This window comes from Mus musculus, chromosome 9 (assembly GCF_000001635.26).
Source record: "Mus musculus strain C57BL/6J chromosome 9, GRCm38.p6 C57BL/6J".
Lineage (NCBI taxonomy): Eukaryota > Metazoa > Chordata > Mammalia > Rodentia > Muridae > Mus > Mus musculus.
In genome coordinates this window covers 14,837,668-14,846,394 of record NC_000075.6, presented here as the reverse complement: position 1 = coordinate 14,846,394, position 8,727 = coordinate 14,837,668, and the positions used below count along the sequence as shown (strand labels likewise).

The 8,727-nt window shown below is 43.3% G+C and overlaps 1 pseudogene; it reads left to right on the top strand.

Annotated features, from left to right (window-relative positions):
- Positions 626–1,151, top strand: Gm16379 (predicted pseudogene 16379; annotated as a pseudogene).

The following is an 8,727-nucleotide window of genomic DNA, read 5'->3' as shown; positions in this document are numbered from 1 at the left end:
TTTAAATGGCTGGATAGTATTTTAATCTTGTGGGATACTATAGAATAATGTAGTTTTCAGTGAATAATGCTTGGTAATCTTTTTATATAATCTTTCTAGACTTCATGTGGAGACATACATTTACCTTCCAGTTTCATTCATTTGCTTTCCACTGGTCCAAATTAGAGGCTGGGATAGAATCTAAGACACATAATTCCAGGTAACAGAGATGAAATATTCTGAGGTTTATGTAATTTGTTAGACTTCCTGTTAGAAAGGCTGTATCCTTTTATTCTCCCACCAGCAGTAGAGAGGAGCAGGAGAGAATATCCCGTTTGCAGTGGCCCACCTGATAGATACTCCATCATTATCTGATGGGAGTGAAATGCATTGTGAAAGGATGCTCCCAGTGACTCTAGGCTCTAAAGTCCTTCCTCACCAATAAGCTAATGGTGAAATGGCTGCTTAGGGAGACCTGGACATTCACCTTCTGGTCATTACAGTAGTGTGATTCATCCAAGCCAGTTTTGGAGATCTGCTTCCCCTTAGTCAATAAAATATATACCCACCTTAGTGGGCTTCATGGTGATCTGGGGCAGGCCCGCCTCAGAAGAACCCAGGAAAGCCTTTTAAAAATGATGTTAGGGGGTCACACCGCGCTTTGTACCGTCCTCCGGTCCACGCTCGCAGTCTCTTCGCCACCATGCCTATGTCCATCGTGAACACCAATGTTCCCCACGCCTCCGTGCCAGAGGGGTTTCTGTCGGAGCTCACCCAGCAGCTGGCGCAGGCCACCGGCAAGCCCGCACAGTACATCGCAGTGCACGTGGTCCCGGACCAGCTCATGACTTTTAGCGGCACGAACGATCCCTGCACCCTCTGCAGCCTGCACAGCATCGGCAAGATCGGTGGTGCCCAGAACCGCAACTACAGCAAGCTGCTGTGTGGCCTGCTGTCCGGTCGCCTGCACATCAGCCCGGACCGGGTCTACATCAACTATTACGACATGAACGCTGCCAACGTGGGCTGGAACAGTTCCACCTTCGCTTGAGTCCTGGCCCCACTTACCTGCACCGCTGTTCTTCGAGCCTCGCTCCACGCAGTGTTCTGTGTTTATCCACCGGTAGCGATGCCCACCTTCCGGCCGGGAGAAATAAATGGTTTATAAGAGAAAAAAAATGATGTTAGACTAAAAGCTAAGGCCTCTTACATTGTTGGCTATTCTCCCAGTGTCTGGGACACAGCCGGTAGTCAACACTGAAGGACAAAGTTATATATTCATGATATGGATTGGATCTAAAATATCTCTGAGAAGCTCTTGTGTTGAAGGCTTGGTTCCAATGCATCAAATGTCTCAAGGTGAGGTTTTTGAGCTTCCAGGACTAGGAGGCATTCATCTTCATGAATGAATTAATCACTCATGGCTTCACATCTTCATGGGAGATAGCAGAAACTCTAGAAGGTGAGACTTGGTTAGAGGCAGGACATGAAGGACATGACTTGAAGGGTATTTTTTGTCCTTGGCCTTTCCTGTTATTATGAAGTGAGTTTTTTCCCATCACACATAGCTCCACGATGTCCTGTGTCTACAGAGGTCTAAAACAGTGGAGCCAGTGAGCCATGGGGTCCAAATTCTAAAACTAAGCCAAAATAAACTTCTCTTCTTAACTTGATGTCTCATATTTTATCAGTGGTAGGATGCTTATAGACAAGCAAAGCTGATGTGTTACTTAATGTTGAATTTTACTGATGACAAAGTCCTAGGCTGATTAGCTACTTGCATTTCCAGTCCACCATTTTACCCTCATGCCCTTTTGTGATTCAGCCAAACAATGTGATGACTTGTTACTAATTCTTTGAATACAATCTCACACCAAGACCAACACTTCATATCCAAGACTTTATCCTAAAGGAAGGAGACAGCTGTCCACAAACACACACACATGTACTGTTAATCCCAGAGGTGGGAAGAGAGAGAGAGAGAGAGAGACCAGTGATCCAAATCATCATGGCCGGGTTAATTAAAGCAAGTAACTAATTAAAGCAAGCTCTTTTATTTGTGTACACGGTTGCCTCCCTCAAGGCAGGGTTTGAGAGGTCAACGTTGGATGTGAAGAAGGCAAGTCTTATGGATAGGGATTTCCAAATGCAGAATTTGGTGGACAAAATAAGTGGGGTTATGGGAGCAGAATCATAAGCATAACTAGTTAGTTCCAACAACCTCCTGAAACAAAGACACGGTTGCAAGGTGATTATAGCAAGGTATCATAGCAACAGATCACCACAATAACCTTTTGAAAGAAAGGTAGGGTCGCAAGATGGTTATAAACATCTTTTTGAAACAAAGATATGCTTGTCAGTTTCCTGGAACAGGCAGTACAGAACCATTTGTAGTTAAGGTTACAGGTGGGGCACAGCCCACTCCCTGAGAAACAGAGGCTTCACCATAAACAGGAGTGAACCTAGATGGTGGCGGGCTGGCTCTTCAGTGTCCTGCATGCCTCTAGTTTTTAGGTTTTGTAGAATATCACAATAAATGTGATTTGGGTAGAAAACAACCCACAGAAACATTCTGTGGGAAAACACCACTAAGTAAGTTGTTAGCCAACGGGTACATTAAGCTATTCCAGGAATCCCTCAGACCTCACCAATTACAGACTTTCCATCAACTGAAGCTTCTTCTGCCTTCAACACTCAAGAGAAGTTGGTGAAGAGGCCACCCGTGGTTCCAGCCCAGTGTTCAATAGGAAGCCTGTGCCATCCGACATGCTTCTCTCCGAAAGGCACTCTTCACTAACCTCACACAGGCCAGGGTCTGCCTTTATGCATGACTTGTGCTCATAGGAACTTTGGCTTTATTTTCTGCAGAGTTTCTATTCTGGTTTGCTTCAGGACTTGAGACTAATGTTTTCAGTTGTGAGTCATGAGAAGTTGTGTTACAGGCCTCAGTGGAATTGGTGAAGCATGGCCATGTGGGAAGAAGCGACTGCTGTGGAGGTGCAGGTCTGTAATCTCTGGATGGGGATGTGGAAAATGCTAGTTGAGCAGCATCTTGCATCTCCCCAAGTCCCGACTACAGATGCAAGGTGACCACCTGCCTGGAGTTCTTGTCCCATGCTTCCTCAGCCATGATGGACCGCATATGCTTAGTCAGTAAGCCACAGTAAACCCTTATACGGTCAAGGCCTTTGTGCCAGACAGTTGATCAGAAATGAGAAAATTGCTACATCAGGGGCTCAAGGGAAATAGGGAGGACAGAAGGGCTCTATTTGGCCCGAGCATGGCAAACATGGTGCCATCAGGCCTTGCCTTCCTCCTTCTCGCTCTTATAAACCATAGCTTACATGCCTAAAGCTAGCTACCGAGATCTACTCCCATACTTGGACACATTCTCATACCAGACTCACTCCTATGGCTGATCATCAATGACTAGCTATCAAAGTACTGAAGTCCAGCAACCAAAAAGCCCCATTTGGGCTAACTTAATTAACTTGATCAATCAAAACAAACCACTGCATCCTAGCCTATTCTAATAAGCCTATTCTAACATAGACCTCTCCCTTTTTCCACTTAAAAATCACACCTGCAAGGTCATTTGCTGCTGGTTTCTGCTAGGTCAGAAGTCAGCCATTTTACTTTCCTTCCCTGCTGGCAAAGGATCACTCTGTGAAAATGGGCTTTGGGGTGTGGTTTGCGCCTAATCCAGGGTCCGGGAGGAAGGGAAGGATGTACTGCTTCACACAGCTGGGGGAGGGAAGGCAGACAAGGGGTGGCCATGAGAAACTACATAGTTCTCTAAACTGGGGTGTGTTGCAACTGGGCAAATGAACACTAGCCTGTCAGTGGTCTGGCAGCACTTAGGGGAAATGGAAAGAGTCCAGTCAGGATGGAATGCTGCTAAGCCCATTCTACAAGCTTTGGCCCTGGGGAACACAATTATTTTCTCTGTCAAAGGAAGTGTCTCGTAAATCCTGGGAACAAGACCAAGGTTTAAATTAAACCAACTGCAATTGGCAGTAGCTATGAACCTTAATAAAGCTGAAACACATAAGATTTTTGTTAAAACGTTGCATTAGGTCACAGTAGTACATGTAATTATTAAATGTATTTAAAAATCTAAAGAGCCAGGAAGTCCCAAGGCAGCCTTCAAGAATAAAAAGGTAAGTAGCAAAGAACGGTCTCTCAGTTAAATACTTATTATAAAACTACAGTAATTAATTTCAAATAGGCCTTGAGGAAGGAACAGAGTTTTAAATCATGATTGGTGTGTATGCGGGAACTCAATAATAACCAAGACAGTCCAGCACTACACAGCAAAGAGTGGCCATCTCAGTAGATGGGCTAGTCATCTCTATGTAGAATAGGACAAATAAAACATGATCCCTACCTCACACCACATATAAAAACCAACTCCCAGTTAAACAATAAAAGGTAAAAGGCAAAGTTTAGATCGACTCCCACAGGCATATAAAAGTATTGGGATCTTACGGCAGGGCTCCTTAAACCGCATGTAAGAACAGTAGTCGTTAATACACTGAGCAAAATGCAACTACGGAAATAAGTTGTAAAGATGTAGGAACAAAAGATGTCTCTGGGGGCTGGTGAGATGGCTCAGTGGGTAAGACCACCCGACTGCTCTTCCAAAGGTCTGGAGTTCAAATCCCAGCAACCACATGGTGGCTCACAACCATCCATAACGAGATCTGATGCCCTCTTCTGGTGTGTCTGAAGACAGCTACAGTGTACTTACATATAATAAATAAATAAATCTTAAAAACAAAAAAACAAAAAGATGTCTCTGACAGCACAGAACACAATACATTAGTGGCTGCTGAGATGGGTCACAAGGTGACAAGCCTGACAACCTGAGTTTAGTGTCCAGGACTCCTGTGGTAGGAGAGAACCAACTCACGAATGTCTTCTGAGCACTGAGCACACAGGCATAGGCAAGGACATTTGGAAGGACTCTAGAAGCATAGAAAATATTTCCAAGAACTGGTAAATGTGATTACATGAAAATGGAAAAGCTGCCTCTCAAAGGAAACAATCACCAGGACAGAGAGGCAGCTGACGGGTGGGAGAACAAAATCCTGCCAAACACACTGGACGGAGACTGATACCTACAGCACAGTATGAAAAGTAAACACCCCCCAAATCCCAAACCATCCAGTCAGTAATTGGATTAATGAGTCGATAGCCAGTTCTCTACTAAAGGAAACGGTACTTTAAAAAGTGGTTGGCACCTTTAGCCATCAGGGAAATGAGCACTAAAACTGCTCTCTGACTCCATCTCACAGGCAGAGTGGCCAGCACTAAGAAAGCAAGTGATGATAACACATGCTGATAGGTGTGTGGGAAGGAGGAGCAATTGGCACTGCTGCAGGGCTGTGAACTAGTGTGGCACTGTGGAAATGAGTGCAGGTTTCTCACAATTAAAGCAGAGCTACTGCAGAGTCCTGAACATTCGTGCACATCACTTCACTAGTCAGAGTAGCCAGAAAATGAAATTAGCCTAGATGGCCAGCAGCAGAATAAATGGATAACAAAAATACACACTTACATAATGGAATACTATTCAGCTGTAAAGAAAAATGAGATTATGACATTTATAGAGAAACTGATATAACTGGAAATCACTGTTGACTGAAATAGACTAGTAAGACAGGTGCATTTTCTCTTGTATTTGGAAGCTATATTTAAAGGTGTGTGGCCGGGCGTGGTAGCGCACGCCTTTAATCCCAGCACTCGGGAGGCAGAGGCAGGTGGATTTCTGAGTTCGAGGCCAGCCTGGTCTACAAAGTGAGTTCCAGGGTTTCTACACAGAGAAACCCTCTCTCAAAACAAAACAAAACAAAACAAAACAAAACAAAACAAAAAGGTGTGTGTGCATGTGCATATGTATGTGTGTGTATATACATACATGTGTGTGCATGTATGGTGTAGATGATGAAACTGAAAAGAATACCAGAGAAGGGAAGAAGAGCTCTTCAGGGAACAGAAAAACAGGGCAACAGAACACACGTGTTAAGAAGGCTTTCAGGGGCTAACTCAGGAAGGACTGGACCCACTGGGGAATACGCTGGAAGGCAGTGGGCAGGAACAACCAATGAGAACAAAATGCAGCTCTGTGCATGCAATGCCTGATCAAACGCCTTACCCTGTGATCTGAAACTAACAAAACAATAACAAAGCCCCAATAAAGTATACAAGTGAGCAGAGCACGAAGCTCGGGGACAGAGCAGCTGCCTCATACACTGACCAGGGGCCAGCACTGAACAAAGACAGGTGCCACTCCTTTAGAGTCCACTGAGGTCATGGTCTTACATAAAGGATCATCGAAGGTAATTAAAAGACCTACCCCTCCAGTTGGTAAACTCTGTGTGGGAAAAATTTTAAAAATATCATCAAAAGAACTTAGACCACTGCCATTTCAGAGAGAGAGAGAGAGAGAGAGAGAGAGAGGAAAAAAGAAGTAAAATAATAAGATTAACAATATCAGCATATTTTTATATAAAAATTACATTTTTGTAACTAAGATTCCCCTCCCCAAATGGGCAAAATATGTGACTGAGCAATCCTCCACAGAAATAGAAATGGCCCCTGACACATGTAGCACGCCCACGTGAGAGAAACACAGACAGACACAGCTGCTCTGAGGAGCTACCAGGGCTGGCTAAGAGCCAAGAGCACCAGCAAGGCGTGGCGGGTGAGGGGCACAGGCAGCCGCACACTGACCTGTAGCCGCTGCAGTGTGTAACTGGCCACACTGAGCAACACAGCATCGGCATCCACTCTTCTAGAAAGGGCTCCAACTTTCTCTACAGAGGTAGCTCCAAAAATGTGAACACACTAGCATCTCTAATTTTAAGAATCACAACTATCAAAATGCACAAACCCAGGATAATAAAGTAAATTACTGGCATTTAAATTCAAATGTATATTGAAAGCTACAAAAGTGAGGGAGATTGTATGAAATATGAAGAAATTTCCAGGGCATAGTACTCAGACAAAACAGGCTCAGTTATAGCAAAATCTTTTGTATACAAAAGGGCAAATGATAAAATAATTCTAATTATTTTGGCAAAAAGAATATTGAAAAGGCAAATTATGGTAGAGCTGTTAAATGGCAGTAGGTGGGCAGAAAGATTTGGAAGATTTGAGTACATACTGAACGGTGCAGAATTTAAGAATTATGTTAATGTTTTACATATACAAAAATAAAAGTAAACCCTAGAAGGAAAAATATGCTGAGGAAATTATTAGAAACACCTGCTTTTAAGCAGTCTGTACACTGCAGACCCACTGTGCCAAGGCCGCAAGGAGACAAATCCTGAGACGATCCATATAAAGGGAAGGAAGTACAGGGCTGCAGTCTACTCTGCAAAGATCACAAGTCATACATGAGCCTATGTATGGATAAATCTGTAATATATACACATACATGTAGATATATACATATATATATGGGTAATAAGTATTATGTAAATATATACATATATTTAAATGGAAAATTTTTTTACCTTCATTTTTTGTTTGTTTTCTTTCCAAGACAGAGTTTCTCTGTGTAGCCCTGGCTGTCCTGGAACTCACTCTGTAGACCAGGCTGGCCTTGAACCCAGAAATCTGCCTGCCTCTGCCTCCCGAGTGCTGGGATTAAAGGCGTGCACCACCACCGCCTGTTTACCTTACATTTAAATGAGGGATTAAACCCATTATTATTACCAACTTTCTGTAAAGTATTTCAAAAATTTTAGGGGCTGAATTATCACTCAGTGGTAGGGTCTGTGCTTAACATGTGGGAGTCCCTGAGCTCCAACTCCAACAAAACCAAAGTAAAAATGTTTTGAAACTATCATCTGGGTGCCTGGAGAGATGTCTCAGCAGTTAAGAATGCTGGCTAGCCTTCCAAAGAACCGAGTTCAATTCCCTGCATCCACAAGGTAACTCACAACTGTCTTATAATTCCAGTTCCAGAGGATCTGACATACTCACATGGACATACATGCAGGCAGGTAGAACACCAATTCACATAGAATAGAAATAACACACACACACACACACACACACACACACACACACACACACAGAGAGAGCTATTTAAATATCATCTGGAGTCAAAACACCAATAAAAAGCTTAGGGGTCGGACTGGAGAGATGGCTTAGTGGTTAAGAGCAACGACTGCTCTTCCAAAGATCCTGAGTTCAAATCCCAGCAACCACATGGTGGGGTGGCTCACAACCATCTGTAACAAAATCTAACTCCCTCTTTCGGAGTGTGTGAAGAAAGCTACAGTGTACTCACATATAATAAATAAATAAATAAATCTTTAAAAAAAAAAAGAGCTTAGGGATCAACCGAGAAGCCACTGGAGTTTTCAGGTGAGAGACAGACTAATTTTATTAATTTCAGATAAGCTCTTAATGTAACATATACTTCACCTTCTAGGTCATCTCCAAAAGAAACACAGCTGAGTCTGACCCTATTAGCTATTTCCTTATTTATTTATAATTTCTTAGCTCTAGAAAATATGCTCAATCTGATATCTGACACACCACTTTCATTACATTAGCAGACGGCATAAGACTGTGGTGTAGGAAATACGTCTTTTTAAATAGCCTGTAACAATCTTCAAACTAAACAGGCCTTGTGACAAAGCAACTTAAGCAGCGACCAGGGCTGCACAGCAGCTGGCAGAACCAAGTGCAGTCTGGGATGCCCCATGTGAGACTCAATGTCCCAGTGTCAAC